General features: G+C 40.8%; 1 long non-coding RNA gene across 1 annotated transcript in view; it reads right to left on the bottom strand.

The window, feature by feature from the left end:
* Positions 1 to 14,569: 14,569 nt before the first annotated feature.
* LOC134482005 (uncharacterized) overlaps positions 14,570 to 27,609 on the bottom strand; it is a 31,158-nt gene continuing 18,118 nt past the window's right edge. Inside the window, exons 2-3 of the long non-coding RNA XR_010058003.1 lie at positions 19,309 to 19,504; positions 14,570 to 14,869 (exon numbers count right to left, since the gene is read on the bottom strand). This is a non-coding gene — a long non-coding RNA (uncharacterized LOC134482005). The remainder of the gene's footprint in view (positions 14,870 to 19,308; positions 19,505 to 27,609) is intronic.

Raw genomic sequence — 27,609 nt, 5'->3', positions numbered from 1 at the left:
GCAATCCCACCAGCAATGGAGGAGTGTTCCTCTTTCTCCAGATCCTCACCAGCATCTGCTGTCACCTGAGTTTTTGATCTTAGCCATTCTGACTGGTGTGAGGTGGAATCTCAGGATAGTTTTGATTTGAATTAAACTTTTAAATCACGGGGTTTCATTTGTTCATCTTAAACAGCAGCTATTGACAAAGACATTTTCAAAGTGCTTACTACATCCATTTTCCTCAGCACTGCTCCAAGCCTGTGGTGGCTACATCTTGCTGTATCTCTTTGCTGTGGTTGATATTTCCAATTCTATAACAATGTAAGCAGAAAATATTAAACTGTTTCCTGAAGGAAAAACACTCTGCTCTTTCTCTCTTGTATTAAAGTTCCTCTCTATATGATTGGGAGTAAAACCCTAAGCATTTGGTAAAGTAAAACTTTAATAGCATTCATTATATACCGTGAATCTGTATATGTTTTACAGTTTTTTAAGGTATGGCATTTCTTAAATGTAACTAAAACTAGTGAACAGCTAGTTTTAATTTAAATGCTTTAGTGCTGGTTTAAATACAAGTAGCTGTTGTTACCAACATAAAAAGCATTCCCCTATTATTCCAAACTTTATTTGCCCTCTGTCTACGTTAGTCTGTAATTCCTATGGTATTTCTTTTTAAGGTCTGACAACTAAGGACTAAGTAAAATTTGTTTTAGAGGCTTCCATCTCAACCAAGTTCACTCAAAAACAAGATCAGATTTGCCCTATTGTTTACACACCTCACATGTGCACAGTACCTTAGGCTCAGCAGATCACACCGTTAGAGCGGGTTCAAACATACAGGGAAAGGGAAGGGGGATAATAGAGTCTACGTATTCCTCTCATTCAGCTACATAATTTGCATTTTTAAGTGATGAAGTACATGTGTAGCAGTACATTTGTTATAGGTGATCAGCAACTATTGATACTTTATTCTTAAATAAGAACCCATAGTTTAAGTCTGCATTTGCTCTGTAAAGTTAATTTAATAGACCTTGGCAATTTACAAGGGTACATAGCTACCACTACAATACCGTGTCCACCTAGTCAACCCTCCCAGGCCTTGATCTCTCTTAGAAACCACTGTCTCTTTAGTGTACATTGCCTTTTGCAGAATCATGCACACTTGGGAGGCAGAGGCTGAAGAAATAGCTCAACTTCAGATCTGGCTACGTAGTCAGCTCAGCATTCTTCCATAAGTGACATGAAACCTTATCTTAATGAAAAACAAGGAAGGAAGAAAGGAAGGAAGGAAAAAAAGAAGGGAGGTAGGGCAAGAGGGACGAAGGGAGGAAAACAGTAAGGAGGGAAGGAAGGAAAGAGGGAGGGAAGGAAGGAGGGAGGGAGGGAGAGAAGAATAAAAGGAAGGAAGGAGGAAGGGAGGGAGGGAGGAAGGAAAGAAGTAAACCACTTCTCCTTCTTATGTAATTCAAATGCCCTCAGCATCTTTTGTGACTTGATATTTCAGTTCTTTTACCACTGTAGAATCATAATAATCCCTTCATCCATCCACTTACTAAGTAGCATCTTGTTTGATTTAACTGAGAACATACCTATTAACCTGCTCGTGCAAGCTTTTGTGAGAACAGCATTTGAAGTAAACTCACTTGTACAGGTACCAAAGACCATGATTACAGGATCTAAACACAAGACTAAAGAGATTACAACTTACTTTGAAAATCTGCTTGCTCTCCATAAATAATTAAGGGTTTTCTCTGGCCTCACGTTCTTTTGTAGAGATATATTAGGATTTTGAGTCTCCTTAATGATGATATGCTACTTAATTACCATGTTGTCCTTCACTAATTAGATTTGCTGACCATAATAAACTATACTGAAATAAATAATATCTGTGTCTGAGTGTGTGTGTTTCATGTATGTGAGAAAGCACTGTGCAGACTCATGCATGTGTCAGTACATATGAGTATGTATGCTCATATTAATGGATGACACATGTTGAGATTGAGGGTCTTTCCCAGTAGCACTCCCCTGTCTTTATGGAGGTACTGTGTATCCCTGAAGCTAGTGAGCTTGTCCCAAGGGTTGCTGTTGATGCCATAGAACACACTCCCTGACACAACAAGACAGGGTAGAAAATGTGACTGCCATAAAGGAAAAAATTTAGAAACTCCCAAAACTTTAAGAGAATATACTGTTTAAATTTTACTGGCCTGGTATATATATATATATATATATATATATATATATATATATATATATATATATATATATATATATATATATCAGGTATATTATATATCAGGTATATATATTTATCAGGTATATTATATATATATCAGATATATATATATATATGTATATATCAAAATGGTTTTGATTGTTTTCACAGATGTGAGCTATGTCCTAGGTAAAACCATTGCCTTTTATATGTGAAATCCTAACACTTAGAAAAGGAACTCTACAATGGAGTAAGGAAATTTGTATTCTCGATAATTTGTCCGTGCAGTCCCATTCTTGGGACTGCATATCTACTGTTGTTGCATGAGGAACTGTTTCTGCATTTCTCCTCCGTCATTTTTCACAACGGCTCGCATGACACAAGGCTTGTCTCCAGTCACGCTGCTAAGACTCTATCATTTTTGACTAAAATGCCCCTGCGTAAGTTCTGTCGCAGAACACAGCTGTAAAAGCACCTTGGCGAGGAGGTCACTGCTGACTTCTTAGCATTCCCTTTCACTCTTCTCTCACGTCATGGATTCCCTCAAGCCTCTTCTGTAAAACATTATACAGACTTTGGTATTTTAGAAGGTTTTCCTTTTTGAGCTGAGGCTAGCTTGGACAGGTTATCCTCCTTAGCCTTCCGTGTGCTGTGCTTACAAGCAGCCCTAATGACGCCCACTATCAAGAAACACTTTTTCTATTTAATTGCATTTTTTATTTATATTTTAAATGTTATCCCATTTCCTGGTTTCCCCTTCAGAAACCCCCTGTCCCACCCCACCTCCTTGCTTCTTTGAGGGTGCACCCTTACCCGCCCACCCACTCCTTCCCACCTCCCTTCCCTGACATTCCCCTACACTGGAGAAACACTTTTTAATCTTTAAAATAAAACCATTTTATCAATATACTCTCATCGTGGTTTCCCCTCTTCTGACTCCAGTGGATCCTCCTAGTTTCCTGCCCATCTTTCTTTACAAAGAAAATAAACATGAAACAAACAAAAAGACAAACAAATAGCCTTCTTCTGAGAGGCTCTGCCAGAGCCCGACAAATACAGAGGGGGACGCTCACAGTCAACCATTGAACGGGGTCCCCATTGGAGGAGTTAGAGAAATGTTTGAAGGAGCTGAAGGAATTTGCAACCCCATAAGAACAACAGTACCAACCAACCAGAACTCCCAGGGACTAAAGAGTACGCATGGAGGGACCCACGGCTCCAGCTGCATATTTAGCAGAGGATGGCCTTGTTGGGCATCAATCGGAGGAGAAGCCCTTGATCCTGCCAAGTTTTGACATACCCGCAGTGTAGGGGATTGCCAGGGTGGGGAGGTAGGAAGAGGTGGGTGGTTCGATAGGGAAGAGGGGATAACAACATAAGGCATGGGTTTCATCTCAAGGGTTGGAATTCAAATCCAATCAGAGAGTGATTAGTTCCTCCATAATATTTTGCTGATATTATACCAGCATATCTGACAAGCAGGTCTCTGTGGTAGATGACAGTGTCTGCAGCTCTGTTAGTGATACCTTTGTCTGGTAGTGCACAGAGTAACTTAAAAACACCATGGACACAGTCAGTACAGGTAAACGATCAAATTAGGCACTAGTTCAAGTTCTCTATGTTCAACGAGATATGTAAGTGTTATCTTCAGCAACAGGCCTCTATCGTCAGTTTGTACAGAGTGATCAGTAGCTTGAGTTGTTTGGGGGTTTCCATAGGACCCCTTCCTTGTAACTCAACTAGATTCCACCCATACCTAGAACTGGACGTTTTGCTCCGTGATAAACCATGTCTAGTTGAGGCACTGTCTCTTGTTACTTTGACACTCAGATTATATACCTTTCGGATAGATAGATACATAAATAGATACATAGATACATAGATAGATGAATGATAGATAGATAGATAGATAGATAGATAGATAGATAGATAGATAGATAGACAAACTATTAGGAAACTTCTACATTAATATTCATCTCTGAAACCTTGCCTTAAAATATTTACAAATGCCTAAAAGTACTATTTTAGTAGACCTGGCTTCTTACAGAGTTTATTCGAATTTTATGGTTAAAATATAAAGACATTTTGAGCACAGTTTCTTTTAAATATCATTGGGGATCTCTTCCTTAGCACAGCAGAGTATTTTCATCTTTCTGTACAGTTTTCACAATTTTAATATGCTTTCTGAAAGGATAAAAGACATGTACTTTCAAAGAGGTGGATCTAAATCTCCGTCAGTATAAATAGATGAGGATGAACTGTATCTTATCAAGAAATAATCCACTGCACACATGATCTCTAGAGCAGTGGTATGCAGACATCTGGTTCTCCTCTAGCCCCGCATGTAACATTTCTTATGATAGAGAAATTACTCTAATTATTTTTCTCATTTCAGGGTTCCTCATATCTGTATTGAATCTGTATACTGCTTGTCATTACTGGAATAGTCTCAGAATGAAAGGTCACTTCGACCTCACTGACCCCAGTTCAGCTTTAGTAGCAGGGTAACTGTTGCCTTGAAAATGTTTTTAGATAACAAGACTCATATATGACTTCAGGGCAAGGGGCGAATAAATAATACCTTGCACATTTTCAATCACTTTCTAACTTTTCCTAAAATCATTTTCAGTGCTCTGTATTTCTATTCCTTACAATTTGGTGTAAATTTAGCAAATTGTCCAAATAGTCTAACTGAAGAAAAATCAGATCCCCAGGAGAGCAAATGATTTCCATTTTTTTTTCCAGAAAGCACCAAGACATAATCATAGGCTTTGGATTCTGAGTGCACAAAGGTGGACTACAGTAATGGCATCAGCTCCATAATCAACAGATTTTCACAATCACTGGCATTCATGTGGAACTCCTATGAATTTGTGTTTCAACAATTTTCATAATCATCAGGAATCAGAGAAATGTGAGCATTTAGGAACCTATCGGTAAATTATGGCCTTTACCGGAAATGGATGGAATTCAGCAACTTTATCTCTGGTGACAAAACCCTGACTGTAAAACACAGAGACATTTTACAGTCTACAGAAAGGTCACTATCTCAGGTTAAAATACCTTCCTGGCCACAAAAAGGGGATTTTTATCAGTTCATGAGAAATGTCTAAGTCCTGATATGCGGTGCCATTTAATCTAAAATGCTCGTTTAGTCTGCCATTGTATCTGCATTAACATGTTCGTGACTTCTTAAACTGGGACATGAAAAGTGTGCCATAAAATAATCTTTAATCCAACTACAGCTAAGGAAAACAGCAAAATATGCTAGTGGTCATCAATGCCATCGAACTATAACTTTCTGACATGAAGAATCCTTGAGTGTGGAAAAGACAGGATATAGGTGGAGAGCACTGTGTGCTCACCCTGGGCACCTGGGTTTGATTCCCAGCACCAACATGGCAGCTCCCAACTGCCATTACTCCAGTTCCGGGGAGCCTAATGCTCTCTTCTGGCCTACATGCATTAGGTGTACATGGGAGCTACACACACACATGCAAGCCAAGCATCATACACACGAAACAATTTTCTTTTAATTAAATGATAAACGAGCTCGTGGTAAACTGATTTTTGTTAACTTCTTTAACGATATTGAATTAAGAGAAGCTTCATATCGAGAGAGGAATCATGAGTTTACCTCCCTCTTTCTCATATACACATCTGCGTACTGATGAGGTTGCCTTAACGCTGGCCCTCTGTTTACGGACTGTATGACTAGCATTTTCTGATGTATATTCTGGTTATATTTAAATCTACCCAAAACAATATATAAAATAGAAGAAGAAAAAGAAGAAGAGGAAGAAGATTTAGAATACTGTCTAATATTGGCACACCAGACCTGTCTTCTCAATGTTAAACTTGCCACAGGGCTTCAAATTTCCAGTAAAAATAAGTTCTGGTGATATCAGCTCACTGTTCTTATCCACGTATCCCCCCTCCCACCCCCAAAATAGAAAACGTTCTTTGATCTACTCACTATCTGCTGTTCACTCTGGACTGACTCCGTCTCTCAAGTGATTTAATCTCTTTCTTATATTTTCACCATCATTTCCCTTGCATAAACTTTCACATCACGTACATTAGTGTTGGTTGGTTTGTTTCGTTTTGTTTTTGTTTTTCTGTACATGGTCCCTCAGTTAAAAAAAATAACTTTTAAACTTAAATGGCTGTCTGGGGTATAGCCATGGTCCAGTGGTATGAGAATATTTACTGTTCTTGTAGAAGATCAGAGTTTGGTCCTCAGTACATACATGGGAAAGTCGACACCCTCCTGTAACTCTGGCTCCAGAAGATTCTTGCCCTATTCTGCATGCTGTGGGTACGTGAATTAACATGCATGTTCACCCTAAATAGATATGCACACAACTTGAACAATAATAAAACTAATTTTAAAAATATTCTTATATGTAGTAATTCTTGTAAAGTTGATTTGATGAAATTGATCGATGCTGAAATTAATAAAAATACAATGACCAAGATATAATTGCTGAATATGGTCATTTCAGTTACATGTATCTGAATCCTTCAGAAGTTTATTCGTGTCTATATAGACATGGCTTTTCTTATAAGATTGGCTGTCTTAATTAGCTAGTGACGCTTTAACCGTACTCCTTCCCGGAACTCACTCCAGGTAGCAGTCTAACTCAAAGAAAACAAATGCTTTGAAACAGCCATTTTTTTAAATATCGATTGACTGAATATTAAACCAAGTGACCTCAGATTCCAGAGGTTTTACTGAGTTTCTCAATGAAATCCTCTTTGACCATATTCTGAAAGTCAGAGACATAACAAGAGACACTTGTCTATCCACTGGCTATATCACTTCCCAGAATTCCTGTAAGTCAAAGTTGGTTAGCAGTGGGTGTTTGGCCTGTGAGTGAATTCCTGTAAGTCAAAGTTGGTTAGCAGGGGGTGTTTGTCCTATGAGTGAATTCCTGTAAGTCAAAGTTAGTTAGCAGGGGGTGTTTGTCCTAGGTGAATTCCTGTAAGTCAAAGTTGGTTAGCAGGGGGTGTTTGGCCTGTGAGTGAACCACAGTGCCAGCTTCTTACCCTGGGTGAACACTTCATGATTCCCAAGGCCCCAAGCTCCACCTCACCAGTGAAGGAGCATGTCCTCGACAGGATATTGGCAGATCCCTTAAGTGTGGGTCCTGTTCACAGTGGAAAGGCTTCTTGCTTTGTTCTCTTCCAACACACTAAGGAACTGGAGCCTCACTCATTGCACTTCCCACGCATTATGTCTTTGTTGTCAGATGTTAAAACATTTTTCTAAGTCATCATGAGCCATGCTGCACAGCTAGGCCATTTGGTACAAATTGTGGAATTGGCCTCTGGATGAGGTCAGACTAGAGGAGCATGGTGTTCTGGTAATCATGATGACTGTCAGAAAGATGGTCATTGACGGGCATGCATTACACTGGGGCCTTGTATCAGAGGCTTTTGTTTAAAAAATATCATTTATGTGAGACTCTCATTAAAAAATATAACACGAAAAAAGAAACAAAGACTAATTGCAGAACTACATATGCACTCATAACGGCTGGAGTGTGTTGAACACCTATTCTAGCATCTATTAATGTATCATGAAAGATAGAAAGGATGGAAATTTTTAAACTGAAATATGGAATTCCTTTTCAGTAAACAAGTCTTTGATCTGTGGGCATCCACATGATAGGTCTAGGCCATATGGATTGTGGAAAAAAGTATACTTCCTTCAAAATATACTGATTGTAAATACTTTTAAAATACTTTCACACAAGCATCTAGACTGTCCTTTGAGCAAATGGGGTACCATAACCTAGACAAGCTGATACTCAAAATTCATTATCTTACAGACTTGCCGGGTATTTCAGGATGCTCTAGAGAGACACAGATACAGGGAAAGGAAGTGAACATATTAAGAAATGGCAAGATCTGGGTTTGTTTTAATGTTGACTTTAAAGCCTTTCTTGAGGATTTGCACACAATTAGCAATTAGTCTGCTGAGATCTCAGACGTTACTTGACACAGAGGCCCGTTTTCAAAAGAATTATTCATTGTTTCTGACACTGCATTCTCTTATTCTATTTCGGCACTGCTGGACACATCGTGTTCTCCGCTGAGGCTGTTCTAGACGGTAAGGGAATCATGAAGCCCATGCCTCATCCGAAGTTGCTCCCTCGTTTACATCCCTTCTATATATGAAAACTTGGCTTTGCATAACACCCACCCACTGCCAACTCGTGAATTTCTGCAGCCCATGCTGACTCACCACAGAGTGGCTGATATTTCTAAGACCCTCCTGACTCAACACCTTAAATAACAACTCCATAAAGTCCAGATATTCAAAGAAAAAAATGGGTTTCTGGGTTTGTTTGTTTTTTTTTTTAATTTCTATGACTCTTGTCGCTCCAATAATTATGTAATATTTAATCACACAGGAGAATAAAAACTAATTTTCCTAATTTTTATATTCATTTTAACCCCCTTCACCATTCCACTTTATTTGTAGGATCATTGATTATAAAATTTGAAAAACTGCTAAACCTGTAATCGGGGTTTGAGTGACACATGCCCCCAGTAAGTTCACATATGTGAAGGCTTGAGCACTGACGAGTGGCACTGAGTCCTTTGCAGAAGCCTTAAGAGGCGGAGGCTGACTGGAGGAAGTACATTGCTTGGGGCAGGATTTAGAGTTTATAGCTTAACCCCAGTTCCAGTTCATTCTCTTCGCTGTGTGTTTAAGGCTGAGGCGTGATGTCTTAACTTCGACTTCATCAGCCTGACGCTGTGTTTCCCCCACTAATGGGCTCCCCCTCTGAACCAGCAACTTCCCTAAGTTGCTTTTGACCATGGTGCTTTATCACACAACACAACAAAAAGTTGCCTCCACTTAAGTTTATTAATTTTTCACTAATGTCCTCATCGAGTCACTACCTTCTGCCATAAGAAAGACTTCATATGAGTCAGAGAAAGAACCGGAAGAGCTTAAAGGGGCTCGAGACCCCATATGTACAACAATGCCAAGCAACCAGAGCTTCCAGGGACTAAGCCACTACCTAAAGACTATACATGGACTGACCCTGGACTCTGACCTCATAGGTAGCAATGAATAGCCTAGTAAGAGCACCAGTGGAAGGGGAAGCCCTGGGTCCTGCCAAGACTGAACCCCCAGTGAACGTGATTGTTGGGGGGAGGGCGGTAATGGGGAAGGACGGGGAGGGGAACACCCATATTGAAGGGGAGGGAAGGGGTTAGGGGGATGTTGGCCCGGAAACTGGGAAAGGAAATAACACTCGAAATGTAAATAAGAAATACTCAAGTTAATAAAAAAAAAAAAAGAAAGAAAGACTTCATATTCCTTATACACAACATATCACTTTGTCTATTTTTCCACACTCCCTCATTCGGAACCACTGTAATATCTACGACTTCTTCGCAATTATCCCAATTAAGCAGAAAGACGTTTGTAGGTTAAAAAAGATGTTTGCATTCCCTCCTACCTTTCTAATGCCAATAAAGCTCAACAAAGATATAAAATAAAATATTTTGCTCATAATAAATATAAAAAATAAGACTCTCTGCCCGTCACACATCTGTAGCACCATGTTCTCTAGAGGCTGCAGCAGGAGAGTCTGTGAGTCCAGGAATTTGAGGCCAATCAACACACCTGGACCTTATCTCAAAATCAGTTAATCCTGGTATTCTGTCAACTTAGTATATTTCTCTTTTTCAGTGTTGAAACAAAACTTATTCAGGAAGTTGGAATTCTTGCATATATTTTATATATTTTTTATTATATTCACCCTTGTCCTTCCCCAGTTCAACTTCCTCCTTACCTGCCCAAATTCGTACCAGTTTTCTGATTCTTTCAAACTAACTTTGTGCTACTTTATTCTTTGATGTGTATGGTCTCCTTCTTAAGAGCCGCACATTGAGAATGCGGTCTCCCTTTCTCACAGCTGCTGGCCATTGTCAATCTCTCCACACCCTGGGGTGGGATACTGTGCCCAGCTGCTTCCTCTTTGCTGAGAGAGGGTCTGGCTTGGGAATTTCCAGGTTGTGGGAATGCTGACACAACTGCTGTGAGCCTCTGTGTGCAACTGCCTTGCTGTGTCCAAAAGACATCATTTCTGTGCCCTCATCTACAGCCACCTCTTACACTCCTCTGAGCTCCTTCTCTGCAATGACTCGAGATTTGAAAGAAGTGATTTCAGTTAATATGCATTCCTATAAGGGAGTAGTAGTCTGCAGTATCTTTTTTTTTTTTTTTTGCACCTCTGCCAAGTGTGGTTTAATCAAAATCCAGTGCAATTAGAAGCTTCCGTGATAAGGGGTAGGAGATGCATCAATCAATGGCTATAACAGCAAGGAAGTCATTGGTAATCAGTTTAATACTATCTTCTCTTAGCAGCATAACAGCAATATGTTCTCTAGGACCAAGGATCTGTCTAACCTTAGCCTTATAAAGGGTCCACTATGTGTTTCATCCTGTAAAATGGAAAACCCACATAGAATCTAAGTTATAACATGATTTTTCTAATGATGCTCCTACCACTATTGCACCAGAAGGCATGATTTTCCAGACTGGTCATTATTGCAGATCAGAGGGTTAATACTTGGATATAATTGATGGTTACTTCTCCTCTCCGGTAGCTTGCATAGCTCTTTCCAGCACTGTGAAAGCAGGCCAATAGGGATAAACTATCCAGGTCCACACCAAGTGCAATTTCGCCAACCTTGATTTTGATGACTCAGGCATGTGCTGTTTTCAGTAATTGGGTCTTACCATCAAGTTCTGGAGGGTAACCAAGAGTATTGGCAGTAGTCGGTAATGGTTGGGGGTGGCCTATGGAACTTGACTGGCCCACATCCAAAAGAAGTAACTCATAGGTTGCACAGGGCACTCTGTACATGAGCCTTCATTATCTAGTAAAAACTTTTTTTCCATTCTGTGGTAACATCGTTTTAACTCTTTTTGTGTGTCTGCAATCACTGGATTCTGCTGCTCAGCCCGCTTCCCCCACCCCCTTTATTCCAGTCCAGAACCCCAGCCATGTAGACTTCCCTGTCCACATTCAGAACAAGTGTTCACCCTGAGAGTACTATCATTACACACCAGGGATGTGTCTTTTAAGTGACCAGAAATCCAGCGAGGCTGGCAATTGAGACTAAACACAGCACCTGGTCTAACACATGAATATTAAAATGTCATAATCATCAAGCTGAGGGTTCAGTGGGTAACTGTGGCATTAGCATGAAAATCCGAGCTCAGGTTCCAAAAACCCATGGGGGAGAAAAGATGGGGTGGTTACACCGATACCCGATAGGTTGGTTATTCCCAAGTGATAGGTCCTAGGCGGAAAATCAGTGCTCTTCAACCGAGTGACACTGAGTGTATGAACCACACTGGAGAGCTGGCAGGCTCCATGGTTAGGAGTAGCTGACCAGCACACACTCCAGTCCATATCTAGTCCAGTTTACCAAGCTGTAACTAGCTCTCTTTACACAACTACTCATACCTATAATTTCAACACCCCTATAGATTCTGAGTGCTAGGGTGTATTTTCAGAGTTGGGAATTCATGTGGTGTGAAGTGAGCTATTTTCTGTCATCTGTCGGTTTTGCTGATACACCACCCATTTAGGAGGTAGTGTACAAGGTGACTGGACTGGAGGAAGGAGGAAGAGGATGCAGTTAAGACTCATGATCAGACACAGCTAAGATAATGCACTTCCGATTGTTACCATTCAATGTTTAAACTTCCTTTACATTTCTCAAAACTAATTTAGGAATAATACTTTGAAAAAAAATATCAGTTTTCAGCACAGAGGACAGAGAACTCGGGAATATATGAGTTTTCTAGGACCATTGTAACAAATTAAAACACCGCAGATGCCTCAAACTATAGAAATGTGTTTCCTCGTGGGTCTAGAAACTGGAAGTGCCAAGACCAAGGTTATCAGCGGAACTGACCTGTCCGTTGACCTCTCTGCTTTGCTTGTAAATGGCAGTCTCCTCCCTCTGTCGACACACAGGGTTCTGTACACCCTCTCTTCATAAGGACTCAGTGGTAATGGCAGGCTCCCCACCCCTCTTACCGAACTATAAAGACCCATCTGCAAACACAGCACAGTCACGCTCTTGAGATACTAAGGATCGGCACGCCCGCTGGCGTTTTACATGGTGGATGGTAAAGGCTGCAGAAGGGAGTGCGGAAAACAGAGTGAGAGATAAGGTTGGAGGTGGGAATTAGGGAATAGAAGCACTGCTAACTTACAATAGGTCATCCTGTAAGGCTAAGAAGTCACCTGAAAGGGCAACTTCACGGTGCCGTTTATAGTGCTCTGATTCTCTTGCAGTTTACTCTGTGGAGGAAATAGCTGTATCCCAATATGTGTTAACATGTGTAAAGTTGTGATGCATATGCAGCCTTCTCAGATATGCTAACCTTCCAGATAAAGGAACGGAAGTTTTAAGTCACATCTCAGACAAGAAATAGTTTAATCCGATCTCTAACCCATCTCTTACTATGCTTAAATTACCAAAAAGTCCACTAAAATAGCATTGTTTCTGAAGATTTCATATGAACGTGTTTCATTGATTTATTATTTGCCAATCTACATTCTGCATACGTCGAAGCATCTTCATTGAGAATCTAAGACAAACAAGTTCAAGACTTGAATTGCTTATATAATTGCTCATCTTTCATGAAAACACTAGAGGGCGCCCCTCTCTTCTGTTAAAACACTGCTTCGAAAGGAGTGGAAATAGAAGGGATTGCTCTGTAAAAATCCTGGTTTTGTTTGGATAATTACGGGCTTGCTCCCGTGCTCATTTCATTCTAATTTGGATGATACCAAAACCAGCATTTTAAGTAATACTAAGCAGACTCGTAACTGAAAGGCCAGAAATACTATCTTGGCCAAGATCCTTAAGCCGGGACAGTTCCTAAGCACAGTCGCGAGTACAAGTTTCTGTGTTTAGGATTAGGAAGGGTCCTCCATGATTGTTTTCTGTATCACATGCTCTCAAGTGAAGAGCACATTATTCTAGACTGGAGAACAGCCGAGCATTAAACATAAGAGGCCCAGCTAGGGATAACGACCAAGATTTCATTAGCATCAGCTGATGTCAAACACTAAGCACGTTATTAAACAATTTTAGCAACACTGTAATGAATGCCTATATTTATTCTCAATTTTAATATAGCAAGGGTTATAGCATTATGAGAAAAGCAGATAGCCTAGCATGAAAAGTGGCTTCGTCTATTGGCATTGCTGTATAAAAATTCCATAGCTTGCGTACTTTATAGCGTTTTGCTTTTAACAGTTTTGAAGGCTGGGAGGTTCGACAGCAATATGCCTATAGTGGCAGCGTCGAAGGACCTGGTCTCTGCTTCCAAAATGGCAAACAGGAACCTGTATCACCACACAGGGAAAGACAGAAGGACAGAAAGCCTGGCCTAAAGTTGTTGATCTCATTTGTGGGGGAAGGGCCCTCCTGACCTCACCATCCTCCACAAGTCCTGTTCTTTAACCTACATTTAAAGTGGGGATTTTCTTAGACCCATTTACACCCTAGCAAAAGCCATTTGCAGATTTTAAGAAGTCGTGATGGAGTTTTGTTCTTATTTCCCTCAGCTAAGAAAGAATGAAGTTTTGAGGATGGATTTTATGACCTGTGAGTGGCGGTTGGTAACGCAGGGGTCGGACACTATGGTGGATAGTAACGCAGAGGTCGGACACTACGGTGGATAGTAACAGTGAGATATGTTCATTTTGAATACCTGGTAAATTTGAGAAGATTCACAGATTCCGAAATCCTGTCGCTATTCTGCTAATTGTTATCCATCTCAGTTAAAACCCTGAAGATTAGGGTATTTGCATATGCAAGTGTAAATCTGTGGGACTAGGCTGACACCATGAATGCAGTCTCTGATGAGGTCTCTGACCTAAGCACCTTTCCATTGCTTTTAGGTTGAGAGAAGTCGGGTACCCCAGACTTGAGTGCCCAGAGCTGCTGTGCAAAGCTGGAGGGATGTCGCCAGTCCCCAAGGAGACCAGTCGCTGAATATCCTAAGCAGGGCTAAGTGCTGTGTACAAGACCATGTCATGTGGCACATCTTTACCATTCAGAGAGCTCCCAGGATTTTATGGTGAACTTTCTGAAGATCCTTGACCAATCCTGGAGTCTTATCAGAAGGAAACACTCTGGGAACACTAAGTCGGCCTCTGATACAGACCAACAATAGCAATGAGAAAAGGGCTGGTGGTACAGATGCTATTGATGGAGCGCATCTCATTCACATCCAATGGAAAACTTACAAGGACATTACTAGAATCGCTACGGGTTTCAACTGAATAAAGCAGAGAAGATACGAAGGAAAAGGAAGCTGTCAATTCACCCACGTTACTGGCCATAAGCAGATGGATAAAATTGCTCGGCTGCAAATGTGTGATGCTGTTCATGGAAAAAGGAAGTGGGCGGAACCAAGAGAATGGGGTCTCTCCAAAGGCAGTGTACTGCCCCTGCGTTGTCCGTAATACAGACCCACAGGAAGATCGCACAGGACTTCACTTTTCTACAATATGCTGACATCTTCAAACCGAATTGAAGAACTTTCAGTTTTTTCACGATGAGATTTCGAAATTGATGAGGCCAACCTTTTTCTTCATTTCTGAACCTCCAGGCCTGTTTTGGAAGGAAGATGTACCTGTTAACCAATGCACACTACACTTCAAGCCGTGTGTAACAGGTAACCCATGTGTTTAGGTGTGCAATGAGACATGTTGGTGTATACACAAATGAACCAGAAGCTACCTGAATTCACATTCAGGGAAACAAATAGCATTTTGTATATTATTAGTGCAATATATTAAACATTACTGACACATGTTTTGTGTGTGTGTGTGTGTATGTATGTATGTATGTATGTATGTATGTATGTATGTATGTATATGTCACCAGGGCTGACAATGGGAATTCTGAGAGAACAAAAATGCACTGTGGGTGTGAGAAAGACATTAGGAGGAGGAAAAAGAGACTCCGGCTCCAATTCCTAATGGAACTGCTCTGAGCCCTCTCTGCCAGTAATTTTACATTCTTACTTAGTCCTCTTCGAGCTGTACTGGCGGAACTCCTGAGTTGCTTTTAAGTGAAATAAAGACAAAGTTAATTCAGCACTTTTCTCATGGTTGTCATGTCTTCTTTAAAATTGAGTCTTGCTGGAACAATTTATTTTTATCTTCGCTGTCTTTCCAAACCCGACCTTGAAGTGAGGGGGCCTACAAACAGGAACTGTGGAGCAGTTTTTTTGTTTGTGTGTGTGTGTGTGTGTGTGTGTGTGTGTGTGTGTGTGTGTGTGTGTGTATGTGTGTGTTCTAACCACAACACTTTTACTTTGTTACAAATTGTTTCATTCTTGCCATGTTGCAAGTGTCCTGGGTTTCGATCATTCCACCTGTCTGAACATGGTTTAAGGCACTCTGTGGATAATTCCTCTAGCCATTTCTTCTATACTGAGTTCAACACTGCAGTAAACGTTCCCCCACACTTTTTAAAAGAGTGTCTTTAATCCCCACCCTTACCCCAAGCTGCTGTGGTCTTCAAGTACAGCTCCAGCCTGTGAGTGCTCCTTGATATGAGCCCCATTTCCTGGACATGTGTATCTTTCTTTCTCAGCAAGTCTCACCTTACAGCAAATGGAGAGGATCACAGAAAACTACAACTGAACACAGTGCAGCGTTCAAGAGATTGTAGGGATCCCGGATCCCCAAAACACATCTACATCACAATTCCTGCATCTATGGCTCAGGAATCATCATGGAAGAGCCAAAAAAATCTACTGTAAAATAACCTTTCCTACAAATAGCTACACAAGCAAGACTAAAGGATGACAGTGTAGAAGGACATATTACCATGGAAGGGGTCACACTCATAAGAACTACAGGGGATTAGTGACTGATGGGAAGATAGCCTTCAAAGGATGACATTCATTATTGACTTTCCAGTGCAGACAGGTCATCCCTGAAACCACAACCACAAAAAGAGCAAAATGGACTTGTATGTATATGGTAGTTACTTTTCAGTAACTGAAGAGGCACCAGAACTGGGCAATTTGTAAAAAGAAATGTTTTATTGGGGTTGCCAGTTTCAGAAGGTGAGCTGTGCTCATCGTGCCAGATCATGATAGCTGGTAGGCAGGCATGGTTGTGGAACACCATCTGAAAGTGCATGTCTCACCCACAAACAAAAATCAGAGGGGGAGAGACAGACCGACCGACAGACAGACAGACAGACAGACAGACAGACAGAAATGACTACTGAAATAGCATAAAAATATCATAATAAAGGTTTGTGTATTAATCTATTTTAAATAAACTCTCATTATTTGTGGTTTATTCGAGTTTTGATGTCTAGGCTTCTTGAATCTCTTATCCAAACAAAATGATCATTTCTCTTATGCAAATAACAGTAAGAACAATAATTTAGGATGTTGCAGCATTAAGGAGAACAACAGACTAGCTTCTCTGAAAGAAACATGCCTTCTATTCCCAGACTCTGACATAAGATGGGACCATGTTTCTGTTTCATGTTCCCATATCCTACCAAACTATTTCTGCCAGAATCATATCCCAGAAGTTGCACAGAGACTGAGCATCAGAAATATGAGTGCACAGCTTATATTTCACTATGAACACCTGAATTCAAAGACCTGTTTCCTTTTATATTTGACTTCTAAAGTAGGGTGGCCTTTACCTGTTTGGGTTTAGTTTTAATAAAATAACATGACCTCTTTCTCTTCTTTACAAAAGAAAGTAGGGAACAATGCCAAAAAATAAAACAAAGCACAGATAAATATTTCCTCTTATTAAATCTGATATCTCTGTGCCATCTGAGTCCAGAAAATGATAACATGTCACTTGCAAAGGGAAGTCTACGATATGCTTTATTTAACTAGGTCTTACTACACTAAGTTGTAGCCCCAGTGTTTAGAATGCTGATGTAGAAGGTTTTGAATTCCAACCTTGTGTGGGCTACATAGTAAGACTGTCAGGAGACTCAAAGCAAAGGAAACAAACAGTATACCACATTACTGATGGAGCGTCCACGGTTTTATTTATCAAGGTCAGCAAGTAGAATAAAGTTCATCTGAACAACTGTCACTGTTCTCTTCTTCAATACGGTCTTTATATTTAGGAAGTATTTGAGCTTTTATCATAAAGAAGCCTCATGGTCCACTTTATAGTGTAGCTCATTCTGCATTCTATTTTATGTTAAGATAGGATAACGTATAAAAATGTGTTTCTACAGAGGACCAAACAGTGCAGTATATTTTAGGTTCCCAAGATCATTCTCTCAACTTCTAATGTGGCCATAACAACACAAAGCACTCTCAGGCAACTCATAAACAAACCAATACAATAGGGTTTTAATAACGTTGTTTCCAAAATAAATGAACAATGGATAATATTTTCCAACCACTTTTCTACATTGAGTAGCCCATATTTATATTCTACTAATTTTCCTGATTTAAAACTGTACTTAATTAATCAAAACAAACTTGAAGATGTATAAAAATCACTTTTATGATGCATTGCTTGGGCACCATTGTTACATAATAAATTTATGCAAGATGGATATTGTTTCTGATGTCTTCCTGCTTTTATGGTTAGCAATTGTATTATAAAAATAACAATGTATCTGAGAGAATGTTAAAACTAGAGGAATTTGAAGAAAACATCACAGCTCTTCTGTGTAAAAGTAATTTGGGGGGTTGCTTCCCCCCTTTTCCCAAATAACTGCAGGGTATTCCCATGCCCCCTTTAGCTCCCTAATAAATGACACAGAGACATAATAAATTTATTCCGGTGCTGCAAGCCCTGTAAGTGGGCAGTTACTCATCTATTCTAATCCTACTGTAGCTTGGCTACTTCCCAGCCACAAGGTCCTCATGACCTGAGCCTTGCTCGGGCTTGCTCTGCTCCAGCTGTGTACTCATGGCACCGCCTCCTGGTCCCTGCGCATGGTTTCTCCACACCTTCTTCCCTCTCTCTTTCTCTTTCTGATCTCTTTAGGTCCCCCTGGCTGGGATCAGAAGTTCTGCCTTCCCTTTCTCTTCTGCCCAGCTGTTGGCTAAACCGAGTCTGTATTAACCAATCAGAAGTGATGGAAGACAAATTCTGAGATGGAGATGCTTAACCGTGCCAATGTGCCAACATCTGGATGACAACTGGATGCCTGGGCTTAGAAACCAGCGTTTGAAAACAGTGCACAAAAGCATCTCTTAACACTTCTGTGCTGGCTTATGTTTGGTTAACCTGACACAAGCTTGAGTCATTTGGGAATAGAGACCTTCTACTGAGAAAATAATCCCACCAGATTGGGCTGTGGAAAAGTCTGTGGGGCACTTTAATAATTAACCACTGGTGCGGTGGAAGAGACTACTGATCTCTTTGGAGGAAGGGATATTCCTGGGCAGGGGATCCTGAGTTGCATAAGGAAACATGTAGACTGCATGAGAAGCAGGTCAGAAAGCAGCAACCCCACGGTTTGTGCTTCAGTTTCTGCCTGAGAATCCTATCCCTGGGTTCCGGCTCTGACTTTCTTCAGTGACAGACTATTATTTGGAAGTGCAAGATGTCTGCCTAGCTATTGAGGTGTCTCAATCTCCTGTTTACCCAGATGCAGAAGGGGTACTGGTGGGAGTTGGGAACAAGAGTCTGTGGTCCTAGCTTCCCCTCCCCTCTACGTGTCAGGCAGGAAGGGGAAGGCAGAACCCAGGTCCAGGAGCAGAACCTTGTTTGCTTCTGAATGAACCCTGAGAGTAGAGAGGCTGAGAGAAAAAAGGCCTTCCCCTGGAGATGTAGGCCTGGTTTTTTAAGACTCAGGCCTCCCTCAAGGCAATGCTTGATTAAGAGATGGTCCTTGCTTGTCCAAACCACTTTATTTGATGATAAACATGAATGCATACACCTTATTCAGAGTGAATCATGGGTTAAATACCTTTTATTAGGCCTGAATGCCCAGGAAGGGACGCTCATTGCCTGAACACTCGGGGCCTATCTAGATACCTTATTAGCATGGAGAACTCCAGGGTTTCATGCTACATGATTGATTGCCATGGTTACCTGTTCCAGAGTGAGTAGAGCCTGGCAGGGAGGTGGGTCCACTCCTGCTGTCCTCAGTTTTCAGATTCTCTGGGTTCTGAGCCTGCTCAGCCTTACAGTTCCTTTGTCTGGTGGCATGGTCCACTTGTGCCACACCTCTCCAAGTTACTCTCGATGATGGTCTTGATGACAGCAATAGCAAAACACTAAAACATTTCTTAAATAAGAGATGAGAAAAATAAGCTTGCTGGGTTCGATAATGTACTCTGAGTTGTAACAAAGTGTTGACCTGCAGCCTAAAGTAATTTCCTAGCTCATAAAATTAATCACCTTCTAATAAACTTACATTAGAAATTAATACACCTCTATTGATTCCTTACACTTAAGTAGGACTTTTCTTTGTATGAAATGAATAAATACATTTAAATTTTGAAGAAAAGTGATTTCTTCTTGAAATTTTCAAACACTAATGAAGCATGGTTAGCAAATAGGTTCCTATATTTGAACAGAAGCCCTTGAATCCTTACTATGATTCATTATTACTTAGCTCTAATCTTCCAGGCAAGTATCTTTGAGATTTTTTTTTCTCAGTGAGCTATGTACTATTGATTCTTCTCATAAAACATATTTTATTGTTTTAAATATGATTTTCTTTTAAATTTAAAGAGCTCTCAGATGTTGTAACATAGACGTTGCACTTTTTTTAAAGATATTTATTTATTATATGTAAGTACACTGTAGCTGTCCTCAGACACACCAGAAGAGGGCATCAGATCTCATTACAGATGGTTGTGAGCCACCATGTGGTTGCTTGGATTTGAACTCACGACATCTGGAAAAGCAGTCAGTGCTCCTAACCACTGAGCCATCTCTCCAGCCCACTTTTTGATAAAACTAAATCAAGCCAAACTCTGTTCTCTGCCTTTGTTCAGAACTCCTGAGAAGAGTACCACAGCCTAGCACTTGTCTTTCTGCCTCATGACCCTGTCCTCTCTTACTTTCCTAGAATCAACTGCACATTTGTAAATGGAGAATTTACTCTCCTTTGATCCTAGTGAGTCCAGAGATTTCTAACTTACATTAACGTCTCTCTTCACTGCAGAGGCTAACTAAAGATAGGCACCATGTAGACTCTGGCCCCAGTTTGAGAACTTAAGCCCTGTGCATTCTGTGAGTTTGCTTGATAACTTTTCCTTCCTGTTTTCTTCTAGGGACAGTTAGATCTAGTGGAGCCTGTGTGGGTGGCAATGCTAGTGACGTCAAGTAGCTTTCCTGTCCCACAGTGGAGAAGTATGGGTGTAGTACAGCACATGAGCCTGAAGTGAAAGGGTAGAGACAAAACGTAAAAGCTTCCTTTTAAAGGGGAGGGTGCAGAGCAGCTCTGGGCCATGAGACGGCATTGGTGCCCCTCAGTTAACAGAGATGATGCAATGAAAATCTTAGCATGGTGTCTTTGGAAGGTTCGGGAAGCACAAAGGTCCATGTAAGCTGATATAAATAAACACCATCTTTAATGTTAAAAGAACGGGGTTGGGGATTTAGCTCAGTGGTAGAGCGCTTGTCTAGGAAGCGCAAGGCCCTGGGTTCGGTCCCCAGCTCCAAAAAAAGAAAAAAAAGAAAAAAAAAAGAACATTGCTTTATTACCAATGAAGTAACTGATATGTGTTTCATAAAACATGTATAATATGTATAATAAATAATTTTATCTTTCAATAAATTCAAAGATTCCAAAATATATGAAAAACCTGTTATACTGGTTTAAGAGACTGTCTTAGGGTTTCCGTTGCTGAATATTATTATATTATTATTATTATTATTATTATATTATTATTATTAATCATTCCATTTGTTCACATCTCAAATGACATCCTACTTCCTAGTTATCCCTTCACAACCTCTCTCCCACATCTGCCCTCCCCCCTGTCCCCTTTGCCTCTATGAGGGTGCTCTCCCACGCACCCACCCACTCCCATCCCACTGCTGCACCATTCCCCTAAGCTGGGGCAGCAAATCTCCACAGGACCAAAGGCCTCCCCTCCCATTGTTGTCAGACAAGGCCATCCTCTGATACATATGTATCTGGAGCCAAGGATCCCTCCCTGTACACTCTTTGGTTGGTGGTCTAGTCCCTGTGAACACTGGGCTTGCAATCCCCCTCTGTTCCTCCAGTCCTTTCCGACAGCTCCCCAACCAGGATTCCTGAGCTCAGCCTGATGGTTGGCTCCAAGCATTGGTCAGTTGCTGGCTGAACCTCCCACGGAACAGCTGCACCATGTACCATGTTCCTGTCAGTAAGCACCTCTTAGCAAGAGCAACGGTGTACAGGTTTGGTTTCAGCAGACAGGAAGGATCTCCAGATGGGGCTGTCCCTGGATGTCCTTTCCTTCAGTCTCTGCTCCATTTTTTTTGTCTGTGTCTTTCTCTTGGACAGGAACATTTCTGGGATAAAAACTTAGAGATGGATGGGTGGCTCCATCCCTCGACTGGGGGCCATGCCTATCTCATGGAAGTGGTCTCTACAGGTTCTATCTCCCCTTCGCTGCCCATTCTAGCTAAAGTCATCCCCATTGGGTCCTGGAAGCCTTTGCTTCCCAGGCTTCTTGGCCCCTCCAGTGGCTGACTATCCCTAGTTCCTCATTCCCCACCGCTACATATTTTTATTTGATTTCCTAACCCTCTTACTAGGGACAATATTTAGTTGGGGCTGGCTTACAGGTTCAGTCCATTATCATCATGGCAGGAAGCATGGCAGCATCTAGGAAGAAGTTCTACCTCTTAATCTGAAGGCAGTCAGCAGAACACTGTCTTCCAGGCAGCTAGAAGGAGGGTCTCAAAGCCCACTCCCACAATGACACACTTCCTCCAACAAGGACACAACTCCCATAGTGCTGCTCTCTGGGCCAAGCCTATTGGCAGAGGCCATAAGAAGAATGCTATGAAATGAATGGATTAATCAATTCTCTCTCTCTCTCTCTCTCTCTCTCTCTCTCTCTCTCTCTCTCTCTCTCTCTCTCCAAGTCACAGCTCTGGCTTCTACAGACAGCCACCCTGGAGGACTTGATTTCTTCCAGTTCTTGGTTCACAGTCTAAATGGAGAAAGAGGTCTCTGAGGTCTATTTATTTTATAAGGATACTTACCTATTTGAGAGGATCTCAACTTGGCTCATAATCTCCTATGTCCCTCACCTTCTAATACCACAATACTGGTGCCTAATATTTCAACATATGAATCTGAAAAGAGCAGAAACTACCAACCCATAATAGCATCATATTTGTGATAACCATGTCTTGATCAGGAGACGACGTCATGCAACGCTTGTCAGAATGTGCTTTCCAATATTCTTTCCAATGTGATACGTTAGCTACATAAGTGAGACAGCCTCAGAGCTCCTACTTTGTGCTATTGCTATGATCAGGCCTTGGCATCCTCTTTGTGAACTATAATACTGATCGGAAATCTCTTTCAATGAAGGTGAGACAGACACAGTTACCCAGATGATTTCCAAGCATTTTACATCCTTATACTGCTGTAAATCATCCCTGCTTTTTTACTTACTCGTTGAAGCATGTAAATACAGTTAACTTTTGAAACTATATAGTACTTTGTACTATTTTATTAGAAGATTCTTTAATTTCAACTTTATTTATTGTACATTGCACACTCCCTCATCTCCTCCCAGTCCCCCATCTCTTCTCCTCATCCCCTCCTCCCCACCCCTCCTCCCTATACTCTCCTTCCCATACCCTCTCCTCCCCCCTCCTCCCACACCCCATCCTCTCCCATCCCCTCTTCCCCCATCCCTGCCTCCATTTCTCTTCAGAAAAGGGACTGCCACGGTGGATATCAATCAAGGATGGTATATCAAGTTGTAGTAAGACTAGGCACCTCCTTTTCTAAGGCTAGAAAAGACCCTCCATAGGGGAAATGGGTCTCAGAGTGAGGCAACAGAGTTGCAGACAGCCCCTGCTTCCACTGTTAGGGGTCCCACAAGAAGATCCAGCAACACTTCTCTAACGTACGTGTGGAAGGACTAGGTCAGTTCCATCAAGACTCCCTGGTTGGCAGTTCAGACTCTAGAATTTCTTTCTTTTAATTTCTGGTAAGTCATGAATAAAATATATCCTACTTTTATCATCGATATAAGCCTCTGCTTAGTGGTTAAAATTTACTTCATTGTGCATTGTGAAATATTTTACTGGAAGACAGGTGTTTCTACAACCTCCAGGTCAATTTCACAATAGTCTTCTGCTTTTTCTTTCTTAATTAACTCTACATTATGAACACCCCCCCAACTTCACCTACTCCAGCCCACTCTGCTGTCTCCTGACCATGCTGCTGTCCTATTCACAGAGCTCTGTATGATCTCCCAGGGTGTTTCCTCTGTCTCGATGTGTGAATAAATCTCCTTTGTTTCCTTGATCTTCTTTTGCTCCCTTCTCTTAGCACAGCATTCACACACACACACACACACACACACACACACACACACACACACACCTGAACATATTTGGAAGGATAAATTGGATGTAAGCTTCCCTTGAGACATGGTGATCAAGGCCTCTTCATTACTGTATCTTCTCTTTATTTTATTCATTCACAGCACATGGGTGGCACAAATAAATAACTCAGCATCCTGTTGGGATGTTAGAGAACTTTGTTCTTTGTGTTTTGTCTTATTGCAAGTGATAAATATATTGCACAAGCATAATTGAGAGGAGGAATGTTTTTATTCTTCTCCTACCTGTGAGTACTGAAACACTGTTGTACCAATGAAAATTAACAGTTCGGGATAAGACATCTATTGTCTAGATAACAGAAGCAAAGCTAAGTGCTATGTGCGCAATATTCTCGAATCTGTATAAAGCCATGTCTGAAAAACTACATCAAAAGTACCATTTTTCTAAGTTTTCCTGGATATTTGAGGTATGACTTAATTTAAACAGGTACATAAATGAAATTAATCTTATTCATAATGAAATATATTGTATTACCAATTTTTATACCTTAAGAGCCAAGATCTACAAGAAATGAATAGAATTGTCAAAAACAGCGAATGGATAAACAGCTAGCAAACACACACACACACACACACACACACACACACACACGATAACACACATCTCTGTGTCGAACCCTCTGGACCCTGAGGCAGGACTGTTGCAAGGTTGACAGCAGAGTGAAACTGTCTTAACTATTCAGACCCTACCAACAGGACAAAGAATAATTCACCATGACCCGATCAAATATGAAGCAAACTGAGAAATAAAGCTCACAGAAACAAGACCAAAACCAAGCCCAGACACTGCGCTGAAAAGAAAAGCACACAGTCCAAAAAGATAGTAAACAAACTCAAGTAAGCAGTAAATATATCATGCCACAACTACCAGCATAATTTACACTATCCCAGATGTGGAGTAGGCATTGTGTGCGTGCGTGTGTGTGTGTGTGTGTTTGTGTGTGTCTACAATCCTAAAAGAATATGGAAACATAAAAATACAGTCCTGTCATGTTCTTTCAATGGGTCACAACCTGTTTAGATATTCAAGGCAAGGATGGAGCTGACACTTACCTTTTTGTCTCTTTCATGCCTTAATAATGAATGTCAATTACCAACCAAAGAATACTAAGAATACTAAGGATATAAGGCATGGAGCAAACATGCTGCCTTTCTCTTGCAGGTTTTTTTGCTCTCAAGATGTTGGCATGCTGTTGGGCTTGGTAACATAATAGCTTTATCATTCTGATTTTAAGCAATTAATGGAAAGTTAGGACAAGAAGCAAATAATCAAGACCCTCAGGATGACACAGTCTCCACCAAAAAAGCTGCTTGAGACTGTCTCACTAGGCGATTCAGTATCAAATTCCAGTCTCAAGAAACGGACAGAGTTCGCGGGCACAAAATACAGTGTTTTTAAAGTGACAAAGGCTCTAAATTATCCAGTTTGAGGAATCACAGGGATGAGGACTATTTGACAAATATAGTTTGTCACGCTTTGATGATTCTAGAACAAAAGCAACATTTTCTTTGTAATAGCCTTCTCAGATGAGTGATGTTTGGTCCTGGCTGTCACCTGTGAAACAGCTAAATGACAATATTTCCTAGTTCTCATCCCTTTGTCTTTGGCAAGATAATGAATGCAGTGCTCTGAGGCAGTGACAGAACCCAGGGTCAACTTCAACATCTTCAACAAAGATGCAGTGCCGCTGCTCAAAGCTATCAGAAAATAACCCCACCTAGTGGCTCATCGGAACTGGATGAGAATCTGTGCATCGTATTCAAGTATTATAAAAAAAATATTTGAACCCTTTGGAATTAAGTTCGGCAATAATATAAGCTATAAACAATAAGTCAAATTAGTAAATATTTCAAAGAGAATGTATATTTTTATTTGTCTAAAATTTTTTTGTGGTTTTTTTTTCCTTTTGGGTTTTGTGTTTCTAAATTTGTTTATGTCGATTTTTTTTCTCCTGTCTGTATAGCTTTTCCTTCCAACATTCAAATAAAAAGTTCCTATTAGAAGTGAATACTCGTTTTATTTCTCTGCTCACTCTCCAGCAATCTTACATAGTTGGCTTTATCTAAAGCTCCCTGCTAGTTACTCAATCAGGACAAATCCCTCCACTCAATATCACTCAGTGCAACTCGATTCAAAGCTGTTCCTCTCAACACAGCTCGCAGCTCAACACATTCAATACACGTTGGTGCCAATTCTAATCCTGTCCTGCTTTCCCCCTTCTTCCCTTTTAATTTTATTTTTTAGATGATCTGGTGATTTGATCAATCTTTGAGCTTTCCTTCCTTTGGAAGGTGGATATTTACAGTTGGATACTGTTCTTGACTGTTTCCAGAGTTTTACATACAACTTATTCATTGAATATTTTACTCTTTTTTTTCTTCAGATTTTAATATTTATCGAACATTTCCAAAAGTTTCCCTTTCTTTGATATACTCAGTGAACTCTACACATTGATTTCCAATGCTCATATCTTTTGTCACAGTAATAGAAGCATGTGATGATAACATTTGTCTACAATGAAATTTATTACAGCGTATGTTGTGTCGCTTGACTTTTATTTCATGTTAAGAGAAAAAGAACAGTTCCACACTTCTTAGATTTTATAAAATGCTAGAACTCATTATTTATCCCTGCTCTTGTTCTTCTTATTCACATCTATGTGAACACTTCTAGTCATTTTGACCTCAGGACTCTTTTTGTCCATTTGTTTGCCTTTTTGTTTTCCTCTTTAAACTAACAAATTCTATTCAACATCATCGCCACTTTCATTACGTCAATTGGACCCACCTTTCCGTTGTTGAAAGCAGAATTTCTCCTTGTCTTTTTAAATCATCCAGTAAACTATTTGTAGATAATCACTGATGTTCCACTGGTCTTTCTTTTTGTTACTTTTCTGTTGATGTCATAATATTCTGAAGCCAAAGCCATCTTTTTTTTTTAATTTCTTGTATTTCTTTTCTTCTTTCTTTATTTTCATACTTCAGATTTTATTCTACTCCTGGTCCACCCTCCGACTATTCCACAGTCCATACCTACTCCCCATCCACCCTGTCTCCATGTGAATGTCCGTCCCCCATGCACCCCATCAGACCACTAAACTCCCTGGGGCCTCCAGTCTCTTGAGGGTTAGGTGAATCTTCTCTGACTGAACCCAGACCCAGCACTCCTCTAATGCATATGTGTTGGGAGCCTCATGTCAGCAGATGTATGCTGCCTGGTGATGATCCAGTGTCTGAGAGATCTTGGGAATCTAGGTTAAATCAGGACTGCTGTCCTCAGACAAGGTCGTCCTCCTCCTCAGCTTCCTACAGCTTTTCCCTAATTCAACCACAGGGGTCAGCTCCTTCTGTCCATTGGTTTGGTGCAAATAACTGCATCTGACTCTTTCAGCTGCCTTTTGGGTCTTTTGGAGGGCAGGAATGATAGGTCCCTTTTTATGAGTGCCACATAGCCTCAGTAATGGTGTCAGTCCTTGGGGCCTCCCCTTGAGATGGATCCCACTTTGGGCCTGTCGCTGGACCTTCTTTTCCTCAGGCTCTTACCCATTTCCATCCCAGTAGTTCTTTCAGACAGGAGCAATTATGGGTCAGAACTTTGATGGTGGGATAGCAACCCCATCCCTCACTTGATGCCCTGTCTCTCTGCTGAAGGAAGGCTCTACATGCTCCCACTTCCCACTGTAGGGCATCTCATCTAGGGTCCCCCTGCTTTGAGTCCTGAGAGTCTCTGGTACATTCTGGAGGGTCCTCTCAACCTACTATCTCCCAAGGTCATCTGTTCCCATTATTTCTGCTGACCCTCAGG

This window comes from Rattus norvegicus, chromosome 15 (assembly GCF_036323735.1).
Source record: "Rattus norvegicus strain BN/NHsdMcwi chromosome 15, GRCr8, whole genome shotgun sequence".
Lineage (NCBI taxonomy): Eukaryota > Metazoa > Chordata > Mammalia > Rodentia > Muridae > Rattus > Rattus norvegicus.
This window is presented reverse-complemented; position numbering and strand designations above follow the sequence as displayed.